The sequence below is a fragment of the Castor canadensis genome, chromosome 6 (assembly GCF_047511655.1).
Source record: "Castor canadensis chromosome 6, mCasCan1.hap1v2, whole genome shotgun sequence".
Lineage (NCBI taxonomy): Eukaryota > Metazoa > Chordata > Mammalia > Rodentia > Castoridae > Castor > Castor canadensis.
In genome coordinates this window covers 138423924-138436903 of record NC_133391.1, presented here as the reverse complement: position 1 = coordinate 138436903, position 12980 = coordinate 138423924, and the positions used below count along the sequence as shown (strand labels likewise).

General features: G+C 34.8%; 1 pseudogene; it reads right to left on the bottom strand.

The window, feature by feature from the left end:
* Positions 1–2881: 2881 nt before the first annotated feature.
* Positions 2882–8467, bottom strand: LOC109696347 (short transient receptor potential channel 6-like; annotated as a pseudogene).
* Between the last annotated feature and the right edge of the window lie 4513 nt (positions 8468–12980).

Here is a 12980-nt window from a genome sequence, read left to right as displayed (position 1 = left end):
AGAGTTTGGGATCATTTAGTCAATAGGCCCCTTGCTCTGCAATGTTTTCCTGGAACATTTATGGTCTCTGAGCACACTGTGAGTGGTGAATTTCTCCCTCAGAGATTCTGTGCCTATGCCCAGATTGGATTGAGCTCAAGGGAGAAGATATGAGGATCTGGAGCCAGCAACCACACTGAGATATCAGCTCTAGAATGTGAAAAGACAAGTGAAGGGGACTGTTCTTACAAGACCTCTCACTCTTCTTCCTGAAAGTGTCCTGGAACATTCATCATCTTGACCTTAACTCTTCTCTGAGGGAAAAGGTCAGCAGGGTTTACAGGAGTTCTGTTCAGTCCTATGGATTAGGGATATCAAGAATAATGTGTCTTTCAGATAAAATCAGTATCTTTGAAATTAAATTGTAGAAACATAATAAAACTGTGCTTGTTACTTATATATGCATTTTTATTTCTCAAAGCTTGAATACTGTGTGGATTCTTTTAAAAAGGGAAAAATGTCTTCACAGGCCAGAGAATAAGTGGTCCATGAATCCAAATTTGAGATTCCCTTACTTAAATGTCTGCCAGGTGCAAATTATCAACGCAAAAAGTACTTTTTTTGTGTTATAATGATAAAACAAAGTGTTTTTTTTTAAAGATTAGGAGAAAAAAAACAGAAACACTCATATATCTTGTAAATCTTCAAAGCAGTGCTCCAGTCTGAATATCTGTATAATCTGAAAACATATTCCTGAATATGGAACTTACACAGAAAATTTCTGAGAAAAATTATATATTTTCTAAAGTTGCCTAAAACAAAGTTGGAAGAGCTACAGTCTGTGAGTCAATATGACACAATAATTTTCTAATAGTTCAGTAATATTCATAATTCATAACAACATCTCTGTAGTGTTTGTCATATTCTAGTATCATCATTTTGACAGAGATCAGCAAAAATGAATCACTAGGTTTTTAATGTAGAGGAAATGGTCACTGAATCACAGCCAAATTGTATTGGGGCAAAATATTGTCAGACCTAGTCCAGATGTTGATTTTTTTGTGAAAAGATTGATAATTGTGGATCTTGGACATGAGAGGAAAGTCAGTGAATCTTTAGTTTAATAACACAGTAATGAAGAATTCGTCATCTGACTTCTTGCTGAGCTAGCTACTTAAATGCACCCGTGGGAAGGAAATGAAGTAATACTGAAAGACTTTTGAAATTCCCTGAGCTGCCCTCATCTAGAGGAACAATTGCAGAGACCCTGATTTTGATACAGCCACTTTCTAAAATACTGATGGGGGTTTTAAAGCCCCCAAAGGAAATACAGAGTTTAGTTTAAAGGAGCAATGAAGAGAGGAGCAGAAGGGTATATATCTTCCTTTCTGCCTCAAAATCCTATGTAGACTAAAATTTGGTGGCCAAATCATTGCTAAACACTATAATTGCCACACTAAAGAAAGGAAGGAGAGTTGGCTAGAATGCTAATAAAACTTTTATCAAAAATTAACTATGTAACTCTTTTTACCAGTAGCCAATTTTCTAATTCTTAATAGCTTTTTCATAAGCACTATATTTCACTAAAGGGGCCAGATATTTTGGGATCAATCTAAATCCATCAATGAGTTTCTTTAAACACATGTCAATTGTATGTACACAGAAAGTACAAATGTATGTATTTGAGAATTGCTTGTTATTCGTCATATCAGATATATTTTACTGAGTGCCCCCTATGGACTAGAGCTCTGTTAAGAGCCTTATATACCTCTTTTTTTTTTATTTGGTAATGGGCACAAAAGCAAATTCCTGTCTTGTATGTTTAGGGAGAAGAAGAGAACACATTGAGAATAACAGGCAAGTATTTATACATTCCCACATGACTGTTTCCCTCTTTACATTCAATGCAAACTGTAGGAATTCATCTATGAATGACCACACAAGTGGCACAAAACTGTACTATAGTTGAACCAAATAACCACATTGTTTGAAACTTTGACATTTCCCCAATAAAAGGTTCTTATTTGAATGGTTATTTTTCAGTTACAACAAATAATTATAACAAAGAATTTTTGAGTATTCACATTAGTTACAAAAGAACCAGGACAAGCATTTTATGAATGTGCATGCATCACCACATGCACTCACATACACACACACACACTCACACACACACTCACACTCTCACACACTCACGCATATGCACATGCACATACCCACACGTACACACTCACACACAGACTCACACTCACATGCACACACTCCCACACACTCATTCTCACATACTCACATGCACACACACACTCACATGCACACACACACACGCTCACACATATAGAGAGCATATTTCCAGGATTCAGTGGAGAAAACACTTTTTCATTATTAAGTATGTTTTCAAAGTGCTGAATCAGAGAATTTAACATAGATTTAAGCCCATTTTGTACAGACAGTATCACTTGTATCCATTAGGGATTAAGTAGGGTAGATGATGATTACCCACATTTAAAAAAATAACCATAGTTTACTTTCCTCCATATCTCATGGCTGGAACTCAACAGCAGGGAATCTCCAAGCAGACAGGAAGATGTGTGAGCTCACTTTTAGGAGAAAACTCATACAAGGAATATTGTGGATTTGTCCCCCATCATTCAAGACCCAACCCGGGCACACACTAAAGAGCAGGCACACTACTACAATAGTTACAAACTATAAGCAGGTGTCACAACAGTTACAAGATACAAGCACCAGACAACTAGGCAACTTTTTTTTTATCATAATCTGCAATCTTTAACCTCAACAATCAAATTTAATCACCAAAATCATTAGATATTGAGGTTCCAGATGATAAGATGGTCCAAGTCAAAATTTAACATTTTTATCATTGGAACTTAAAAAAAAAAAGTCAGAAAGTAATGTGACTGTAAGTGGACAAATAAATGCAAATTTGTAAGAAAGTCTTTGTATTATCTATTGCTTTTTCTCTTGACTCTAAGGATAATTTTTCCCTGAGATCTCTAATAAATTCTTCTAGTTCTGTAATCTGAGATTTTGGTTCAAGTAGTTTATAGTGAAGACTTGAGGTGTCCTACTTGATTTCCTTAAGCTCCCCTTTGTTCACTCTGCCACTCTCCTTACCAATCTGGACTTGTACATATCTTTAATGAGCCCCTGCATTATTTTCTGACATTGTCTTGCAGGACTATTGAAACTATTTAAATGGAAATCCTTTGGAGTTCCTTATACTTGATTATTTGTTGTGTATAAGCTGTCATCTTGACTTCCCCAAATTCTAAATTTCTTTTCTTCATTTACTTTGTTCATTTCTGCATCTTCTTGGAAAACATTTTTATGACCTTGGAACAGCTCAGAAATCCATTTTTTGAACTTCAGTAAGAGATAAAATAGGAGCTTTGGATTTGGCCTCAGGTTAAAGAGATCAGGAAGTATTCTTCTCCTCAAAGTCTGGCCCTTGCAAATTCCTTCTCCACAAATCAGCATCATCCTCAGTTCCCTAGAATAAACTGTTGGTCACTACAATGAACATGTTTAACAAAACAATGACCTTTGTAATTTTATAAACTTCATATATAACATAATCTATCCTTTCAATGACTTGTGATTATAACTGATAACCACTGATTTCACTTCATAAAGCCCAGATATAACCCTCCAAACAGTGTCTTAACACTCTCAACTGTTATAAAGGCTTCATTTTGTTTTCTACCAATGTAGTAGGGAAGAGGTTGAACATTCCAATTATAAAGGCCAGGAACACCATTACTTTGAAAATACCTTTTATTGTTCTTCCAAGTAATATCTGCAGATGTGTAAAGTTTTCATTTTCTGGCAAAATATAAGCTATTCTGGAGAAACTTAAAAATACAGCAATTGCATAAAGACTTCCAGGTTCAATTGAGAATTAGGTAGTCCCACTGGCCAAATTGCAGTGTTTCATGTTGTCTTCCAACATACTTTTTGTCGTCTTTCAAAGTTTCATTTGCATCAATGGTGCTCTGAGCTTTGGAAGCATACTGACGACCATGAATCTTGCAGTGGGTGATGCTGCAGGTGCTAATGTACCAAAATCAGTATACGCCACAATTCAAATATTTATTCTTTGGGGTCTTGAGTCCAGAGTTTTTTACATTTAGTCTACATCCTGCCAGTTCTTAAGGCTACTCATTCTGTTGTAGAATTGTCAGGAATATCCATTCAAAGTGGATCTGTTGGTTCTATTTCTGCTCTCTAGAGCAGTAGAGAATAAGTCAGCCTCCTTTGCCTTTATGTTTCTTTAAAAAACAATCCACTTGTTTGTTCATTAAATACTTGCATTCCCAGCAGAGGTAGGTTTACCATGAAGCTAATCTCTTACTTTAGTTAATCTTTATACTAATGTTGCAGTGGACATTAAACCAAATATGTGACATGTCCAAAGAATCACAACTAGATTTAAAACCAGCCCATCTGTTTCTTATTTCTATATTCTAAGTTACTTCATTAATATTACAATTTATTTTGATTTTGTCTCTGTATAGTGCTTCAAACCTAGGTGATATATTCCATTGGAGTTTTTTCTCTCACAAGTTACTTTAGATGATAAACTTTAAATATAGATGAAAATTCAAATATTTGGTATTTCAAGTCCAATAACATCTGGACCACTCTGCAAAAAATCCATAGTTCCACATGAATGATTTAAAAACCCATTGGATAACTAGTTTATATATATATAGTATATAATATATATTTTACTACAGCACATATGAATAAATATATGTACACAATCCTGACCTGTATAATATTTTGGCCTATGTTATTACAAGAGGAAATGAAGCTCAGAAAATGTAATCAACTATAAGACTAGATGTTAGAAATATCATAGTTCAGGATAAGGCTAGAGAGGCAGATTTAGGCTACAACACACACACACACACACACACACACACACACACATACACACACTCATCAGATGAGTGGGAACCCAAGTTCACTTGGTTCTGTGGGCAGAAGGCTTGGAAAGTTTTGATTAATTAATAACAGTTAATAAAGTGAGTTATTAGACCACAAAATAACCTTGGAAATCAGAAGACCTAATGTACTCTTGGTCCTTCAAAATATACCTAATGTATTAAATTTCAGTTCTAACCATCACATTTTAAGAGGACTATGTAACCTCAGAAAAAATGGCAAAGTGATGGGAATCTAAAAGCAATACTAATATTAAGATGGCTAAAAAATCCAGGTGAGTTTAGGAAAATGAAAAAGATGCTTAGTTAAATGAGAAGTTTTGTCCATAATCTGAAGGATTGTTATGTGGAAACAAGAACAGACTTCTCTCTGTGTGCACAAAAGGCAGAATCAGGACCAGTGGGTAAGCAACAGGGAAGTAGAATTCTGGCTCAATTTAGGAAGAACTTTCTCATCTTTATTCTATTCAACAATGAGAGAAGCTGCCCTAAATTCACAGAGAATGGGAAGAAAAGTTATCTTAATGCTGTTCTGGCCTTGTTCATTAAATTTACAGATGTAGAAATTGAAGTCTGGCAAGATTAAGTGGTCAAAGAGTGAGATCTTAGAACAGGCAGGAGCAGGAAAAGAAAAATCAGGGGAACGAAGTCTCTAGAGAAAGTGGGGTATGTAATACAGAAAAACCGTAACAGTGTCAGGGTTGTGGGATCTGTTTTGAAAATCATGACTGTTATACTGTTTAAATATAGATGTGCTGGGAGATAAGGGGTTAAAAAAGATTTCCTTCAATTCATGTGCAGGGCAATTTTTAAAAACATTATGTAGCAAAAAGTAGCAGTTATCTATTTAACACATACATCCCTAAGCTATTGTTTGGGGATAAGATCAATTCTTGTCATAAAGCTTCTTGTATGATTCAATTTTTCATCTTCTATTAAATCTTTTCTGGAGGAAATGTTCATTAGTTCAAATAAAGCTATTGTTCCTGGTTGGAAGAATAATTTAAACTCTGAGTTTTGTGGATTTGTTCTCCATTAGAGAATAGCGGCTTCAACAATAGCAAACCATATTGTTTTAAATTAAATTTCTAATAAATATACTTGGGTGTGAATTCAAGGAAAACTATTTTGCAAAACTAAAAAGAAAATTCAGTATCCCAAACTCTAAAAACATTCTGGTGGTTTTGTAAAAACTGAAACATTTTGAGGATTAATTATTGCCAAGGATTTTTAAAATAATGATTTCTAGCCACATGTACCACAAAAACTAACTGCTGTTCTAGGCAGCCTTCCTCCCATACATAAGTTAATAGTGACATCTTGTGGTGAGTTTTTGTTTAAAAAGACATACATGTAAGCAAAGTTCACTTTTTGTTTTGTTGCAAACATATCCCATTTCTCCTGACAATTTCAAATATTTTATGGTTCTTGTCCACTAGATAGTTTTCCTTAATTATTATTACATTCATTAAATAAAATTATTCAAACATAAATCATATCGACAACATGCTTACTGGATATGACGACAATGGTCACCTCTGTGGCTATGCTTTCCAAAACCCATAACTCCAATCAAACCATGAGAAAAATGCCAGACAAATCCAACTTGAGAGGCAATCTCCAAATAAACTGATCAGTACTTCTCAGAACTGTCAAGGTCATCAAAATCAAGGAAAATCTGGGAAGCTATTACAGAGCAGAGGAGGCAGAGACAATGTGCTATCTTAGGAAATCCATCTTAGAAATCCAAATAAAGATTGGGATCTGATAAAGAGAAATGAGCTAGTATCGGTTTCTTAATTATGACATATGTAGCATGGTCTTGTGAAATGGCAACAGTAGGGGAAACTGTTCAAGTGGTACATGGCAATAGAATTCTGCACTATCTTTGCAACTGCTCTGTAAGTCTACAACTATTTTGAAATTTTAAAACTGTATTTAAATTAGAAAAATTATTAAGTAGCATTGGTTTGATGGAGTGATACCTATTACCTTTTCCAAAATAAGAAACAAAAACACAACCAACAGAAAAAGATTTTGCAATTTCTAAATGTTCCAGATCATTATTAGAAAATTTACATTGCTGTAAAAATGCAATTAGTAAGCTCTTTATTTCTTCAAATGTTAGGGCTTAACTCCTGATACATCTCTGAATCCTTTGCTTGGATCTTCCTAACCACAAATAGGACAATTCTATTATGGAATGGGAGGTGCAGTGGAAGTAGCTCCTGCTTCCTATGATGCTATCCCCTGACTCTCTTACTGCTCCACCTCCTTTCTCTCTCTTTCCTCTCACCTGAGTACTTCTGTACTTGCTGATCTACCTGCCCTGTACCTTCTTTCCCCAAAATTCTTCATGACTCATTCCATTTTCTCAGGTTCTCTATTCAAATGCCCCTTATCAGAGAAGTTTTTTCTGACCCACTCACATAATAAAGTAACCATCACCATCACTCTTTGTTCTCTTTCCTACTTTATCAGTCTCCAGAGTTTACACCACAGGAAACATCACACATTTGTTATTCTCAATTTCCCTGAGCCAGCGTGTAAACTTTATGAAAGGAAGTTCTGAACTGTGTTTTGGTCATCATTGACTCCCCCAGGTCTGGTACAGCATTAAGCACATGACAGACACTTATATTTGTTCATTGAAGCTAAGATCTGAATCCTGTGTCTACCATCAAAGTCCTGTGAACTGGGAGCACAAAGAGGACAAACCTAACCTGCTTTCCACATGAAAACCTACATAAATGGTGCCCTCAGTTCCCATTTCTCTCTCCCTGTCTGCTCAGGCTCTATATTCTGTACTCTGGCTTTTCACCATCTGCTTCTGGTTTTGTTCTTTTTCTGTGCTCTGTGAACTGGGAAGCTGAGCCTTATGTTTTGACTCTTCTGGGCTTCCTTTCTGACAGGCTTCAGGAAGTACTTGGGTAAAGGGTAAGAGTATAGAGAAGTTAGTGTATCTCTGTCCTATTTCTCTCTGGCTTTGTATTTGTACTTCCCTATGACTGCAGCTTCCATTGTTGGGTGGGACTTGTATCAGGATACACGTCTGTCTGGGCTCTTCTAATGGTTTTCAAAATACCGTATTTGTTTCAAAATACCTTATTTGTTCTCCTAACTCTATGGTAGGGCCACACATTTGTAAGTAGCCCCTTCAATGAATTATCTTTATACCATATAAGGTGAACTTCCCCCCAGCCATTGCTCAAATGATACTCTAGGGTAGTGTCTCAAAACTTCAAACTTCAGCATGCAGCACAATGCCCTTGAGGGATATTTAAAATACGGATTGCTGGGAACACTAACTAACCTCCCCCCAAGTTTCTGGTTTAGAAGATCCAAGTTAAGTCTCCAAATGTACATATCAAACAGGTTGCCAAATGATGCTAATACTGCTCATCTGAGGACCACACAATGAGCATCTTTGCCCTGTGTGGTGAGGCAGGCTCAGGGAACGTGGTGCCTATTCCTTCATTAGGATGTGCAGACTAGCTTACCTTGCTGATCCTTAGCGCCATCATCACAGTGTTGGACAATCATAATGGATAAAATTTATGAAAACTCTCAATGTGCCTGTTACTCTTCTAAACATTTGAAGTAATATTAGATTTAAACATCCTTATCAAGTAGCCTTATCAGAAAGGTATGTGGTTCCTTTCATTCTAAAGATGAGTCAAGGGGGACACAGAAAGGATAAGTGATTTGCCAGAGAATGTCAAAGCTGACAAGTAGTAGAACCAGGATTTGTATGTAGGCAATCTGACTCCAGTGGACACACTTATCCACTAATCTGAAAAAGAGGTATTTAGGGTCATAGCACATGCATCATTGCCCTCTGTCTAACCTGCATTGCTGTGGTTTTAATCTCAGTATTTCCTGATAACCAAAGGGCACAGTCATAAAAATTCCACCTTTCTTTTCATGCAAATTCTCTGTAATCATGATGACATTTTAATTAAATCAATATGCAACTAATTTAAGAAGTTAAATAAAATAGACTAGTGTTAAGTCTCAAGAATGAATAGAAAAATAAACTAGTTTTCTTGGAGATTTCCACATGCTATAAAGACAAAGCATCCTTGTCATCCATTTTCAAACTAGAAGTTGAAGAGTTTTTTTTTTCTTTTTTTGTGATACACTAAAGTTTAAATTGACCATACGAAAAGCAATTTAAAGAATATTAACACTTGAAGAATAAGAAGTTAAACATGAAGAGGTAGAAGATTGCCTTTGTGTGTATATACCTGTGTATGTTTGTGTGTACACAGTGGACTTACAAACACGACACACACAAAGACCTTCATATGCTTTGGTACACTATTTTAATCACTCAGTCTACAAACTCTGATTTTTACATACCCATCTGGGGTAACTCCATCTGTGTTTTCTATTGTATTTCTGGAAACAAAGTATTTTCTAGTTTGTCCACTAAACTATTACCTCAGCAATATGGTAGTGGACTTCAGCCTAGAAATTCAGACAAAAAAGAGCTTTAATGCAAATAATTAGAAGTAGACAGTCTACTTTTAGAAATTCAGAAATTCATCTCTTAGAGGGAGGTCACCACCATTAGTCTCAGCTGCCTTAGTACAGAAGAAAATAATTTATTAGTCATAGGGAAAATATGAAAATGGACCCTTATTTCACACCATTCACAAAAATCAATTCCAGGTGAAGAAAAAAATTAAAATGCACAAGGAAAAATTATAAAAATTTTGGAAGATAATATATATGTAAATAAGCATTAAGAAGTTCTTCTGAAACCAGATTTTAAAAATGAGCTAAGAATAAATCTGACCACATTGAAGAAATTCTGTTCCTCAAATGAATAATAAAGTTAAAAGCCAAGCCATAAGCTAGGAAATACATTGGAAAATATTTTTTTAAAAAGATGATCAAACCTTAAATAGGCATTTCACAGTAGAGGAATTTAAAAATGACCAATTAGCACATGAAAAAATGTTCAAATTCATTAGTAGATAGGGAAAAGGAAATTAAAACTACAAAAGGTATAATTTTATGCTTACCAAATAAGCAATAACCTAAAAATCTGGCAATATCAAGTGTTCTGATGATAAATTGCTAGTTAGTAGAGACAACAACTTTGGAAAAAGATTTGACCTTCTATAAAATTTGAAGAAGATCCAGCCGTTCCAGTTCTAACAAATACTATAGACAGGTGTGTGTTTAAGAAAAAGCATTTGAAATTGCTAGAAATGAGAAACAGGGTGAATGTTAGCAGGATGAATAATCTGTTAAAGTCTGTTCAGAGAAATCAATAAAATTGTGGTCCTTTATGTGTAGGGATTTGTTCCAAGGTGCCCAGTGGATGTCTGGAAGCATGGGTAGTACCAATTCCTATAAACACTGTGCATTGCCACATGATATCAGAGTTAATCTGTCCTTCAGGTTTCATGCTTCTTTTGCATCACTACTCTTGTATGTTGGGGCTATGATGAAGTAAAATAAAGGTCAGCTGAACACAAAGACATTGACTTGAAAACCTGAATAACAGACAAGTAGTACATAAAGTGCAGATACTCTGGACAAAGGGATGATGCTTGCCTCAGACAATACAGAGTGGGACAGAGTTGGATTTCACTGCTATTGGAATGGCATGCAATTTAAAACTCATGCATTGTTTATGAATTTTCCACCTAATATTTTAGGATAGTGATTGACCGTGGAAAACAAAACTGCAGATAAGTGGAGACTGCTGAACCACACAAAAAAACAAAAACAAACTACAACTGAAAAATTCAGTATAGATATATCTCAGAAACTTAAAGTTAAATGATTAGATTCATCACAGAAGAAAATACATATCATGAATGTATTTATAAGAACTTCAAAAATATGCAAAACTAAATGCAAAGTCAGATAAATTGCTTACTGCTCAAGTCCAAGGCTGCTATTCAGACAGAATACATATTTAGGAATGTCCACTCATGATAAAACTAAACAGAAAGGACAAAAGAATGACAAACATAACATTCAGATAGTGGCTATCTTTACTTTGGGAGAATGAGGGATTTGTGTCACAGTATAAGAGAAGTTCTTCAAAGCAGATCATGATGTTCCATCTTCTGGGCTGAGTGGTGGGTATGTGGTTTTTTGTTTTATTCTTTAAATGTTAAGAAAATATTATCAATATTATCTTGTAATAATTCAGTATGAAATGATATTCAATGTTGAATATTCAGTATATTATATATTATGATGCATATTCAACATTTTATTACAATTTAGGAATCACTTGTTTCACTTGCTCAGTTGTATAACCCAAAGCAAATCAATTTCCAGTTTACCCAATGATTATGTTCATTGGTATCACCAATAGCTTCCTAGTTCTCACATTAGTAACAATTATCTCCTCTTTAAGTTTTTTTCAAGGTTCAATGCTATCTGGGATTCACAAATATGTAATCTACAAAACCGGTCTCTCATTGCCTTCTTTCCACTTCTAAGGATGTTTTTCTTCCTTTATCTAAAAGTTCTTCTAACCTGTCAACTCCTAAAATACTGATGTCCAAAGTCTCCAAACTACCTTCCTCTCATTCTCAATAGCATCCCAAGGCAAACTCTCTTACACCTGTAGTTTCCATTTACCCTTTGTTAACTCACATCTGTGTTTTTAGCCTAGACCTTTGTCCTGAGATTTGTTGTCACACATGTGATACTTGGGTTTTCCTCCAGGATGTTCCACTAGAAACTCAGTAAGATATCCAAAACTAGACTACCAAAATGTAATTAGTGTTACATTTGGGAAATGACACTACCATCCATCTGGTAGGGTTTCCAAGAATATTCTATGACTATTAGGGTTTTTCATAGAATATGTCTCATTTTTTCTTACTTCCTACATACCAAGTTCAGCTGATTATAAATCCAAAATATCTTTCTTATATATCACTCTTTCCACCACACTTTAGTCAGTTTTGTTCACACAACCCACCAGTGTTCTCTCAAGAATTGCAATGGCTTCTCAAGTCCTTTATTAAACTTCCATTCAAGCCTCTTCATTTTTCATTGCCATCATAATTATGTTTCTACATGCAACCATTTCTTTGCTCATAGTTTAACAATGCCTGTTTACCTTCTATGGGAACATATAAAAATTTACATGGAATAAAAGTTTCTGCACAGAGATATGGTCATTAAAATATTATTCAGTTTATCCCCTCCAAATTTTAACTTGTGTTCAGGGTGTTAGATTTTGGCATGAAGGGTCAGTATAATTTAATTCAAAATTCTGCTTGGAGTCTTTATTTGGTCAGTTATATTCAGTAACTAACTGGTTGACAAAATGAAGTATGATGCATCTGTTCAGATTCTGATGGTATGTTGTTTTTCCTCCTTATTTCTTACTTCTAAGCTAAGTTTAGTTCAGATATTTAAAGAACAGAAGCAATCTGCATCCAGTAAAGGTGAATTAGAAATTACAGGGAAAAATACCAATAGCCACAACATCTGCTTTATCTTTTGTTACCATTTCATTGAATCTCTTTCTTGAGTTTTCCATGGGTCATTGTGTGCATATATTTATTTATTTTTTTGTTTTTGTGTTGCTGGGGTTTGAACTAAGGGTTTCATGTCCAAAGATCATGCATTTTACAGTTTTTTTTTAAATCTTGGTTTTAAAATGCATCTTTATTTCAAAATTACTATTTTATAAATTTTGTTTTGATGATTCTATATGTGACACATATAAAGTTCAAATGCACTACAATATCTATTCAGTCCTCTCTTACTAGGTTTTATATATGTAATCTAATTTTATATACACCTCATATATATGTATATAAAGCCTGTATAGGGACTAAGGGGTTATAGAGCACTCAGGTAGCATGTACAAGGGCCTGGATGCAATCCTCAGCACCTACATATACATATAATATATTATATGATTATATATATACTTGCTACTATAAATAGAGCAAGATTATGTTGCCAAGTATCAAACAAGTTATTTTTTCCCCCTCCCCCATCTCACTTTTATCTCCAGGTAATTTTCTGTCTCTCAGGCTATAG